Source organism: Chrysochloris asiatica, unplaced genomic scaffold, assembly GCF_000296735.1.
Source record: "Chrysochloris asiatica unplaced genomic scaffold, ChrAsi1.0 scaffold00007, whole genome shotgun sequence".
Classification (NCBI taxonomy): domain Eukaryota; kingdom Metazoa; phylum Chordata; class Mammalia; order Afrosoricida; family Chrysochloridae; genus Chrysochloris; species Chrysochloris asiatica.
This window is the reverse complement of record NW_006408525.1, coordinates 3926277-3928047: the sequence shown is the minus strand read 5'-3', so window position 1 is coordinate 3928047 and position 1771 is coordinate 3926277.

Here is a 1771-nt window from a genome sequence, read left to right as displayed (position 1 = left end):
TTTTCGCTATTCCTTTCTCTCCCCCTCCAGTGTCTATTTTATAATATAATACAAGGAAAATCAAGATTCAAAAGACAGCCAAGCATCTTAATATTGTTCCCCCCTTTTCCACATTCCAACCATGGCTCGATCTCTGTATCACAGAACTCTGTTGTTTTCAAGTTGTGCATATATCATTATTTACCTCTGATGATGACCTTTCTTTGAAGATGTATTTTCTGTTGCTCTAGCTGTTCCAGGCTGGTGTGCTTGTCCTTACTAATGGGAATGTCCTACCTCATAAGGTTTTGGATTCCACCTAAGGTCCTATACTCTGTAAAGGCTTTGCAAGAGGCCTATTTCATTGGGCAAGTTCTAGAACCTTTAGATATTCCAATCAGTTATAGGCTGAATATGGGCTTACATATCATATTTCCTAACATTCCTTTCTATATCATTCAAGTGTATATTTTACAATAGTAGGCAAGGGAAACCAATATTCATAAGACATTCAAGCATTTTAGTATTATTTTTCCCTCTTCAAACTATGCCTAGATCCCTGTATCACAGAGCCCTGTTGTTCCAAGATTCAGCATGCATCACTATTTACCTCTGTCCCACTTAGGCCATGCAAACCTGTCTCAGTGTTCCCTATCTCTCATATTATTCCACCTCCTCCCCCTTGTATTGCCCTTCCCAACACCTGAATTAAACCCCCCACCCCAACCCCACTGTTGTGGTTACCTTATGTTACATTAATTCTTCCCTCTATAAGACAGTCTATATTATCCTGTAATTTACCTGACCTTCTCACCACCTGGATCTCTGTTCCTTTGTGTTTATCTTCTTTCACATTGTAATTCTTTTGATCATAGACTGACCTCCCAGATCCTCTGTTCTTATAATTTTATTCTATTCTTGACTCTTCCATATGTCGATTGAGTTCAGGGTGATGCTGCCACATACGTCATTCTCTGGTTGTTGTCTGTTCTTATTGGTTCTCAGTCCACAGAACTTCCCTTAGGACATTTTCATAGCAGAGTTGGCTTTGGCAAAATCCCTTTAGTGTCTGTTTATCCTGAAATGTTTGATTACACCATCATATTTGATGGACAGCTTTGCTGGGTAGAGGATTCTTGGTTGGCATTTTTTTTTCTTTTAGTATTTTATATATGTCTCCCCATTGCCTTCTTGCCTGCATGGTTTCTGTTGAGAGATCTGAGCTTATATCTGATTTGCTTACCTTTGTATGTTACACTTCTCTTTTACGTAGCAGTTTTCAGGATCCTGTCCTTATCTTTGATTTTGGAGAGCTTGATTATTATATGTCTTGGTGATTTTCTTTTAGGGTCTATCCATCCTGGGGTTTGTTAAACTTCTTGAATGCTTATATTTTCACTTTTCAGTATGTTAGGGAAATTTTCTTCCAGCAGCTCTTCAACTATCTCCTCTATGGACTTGTGTGATTCTTCCTGTTCCTGAATGCCGATAATTCCTAAGTTATTTCTCTTCATGTTGTCCAACATGAATCTTAGGCCTCTTCAGATTTTTTATTTTTTTTAATCCTTTTTGTGCTTGCTCTTCTATCTTAGTTGTGTTGAGACATTCATCTTTTAGCTCACTAGTTCTGGCTTCTATCTCTTCAGTTCTGCTCCTTTGCCCTTTCAGTATTGTCCATTTCTGATATTCTATTGTTAATCATTTGGACCTCTTTCTGTAGGTTTTGAATTGTTTACAATGCTGTATCTATCTTATTTGATTGTTCCTGTAGCACTTTCCTGACTTCTTCCTT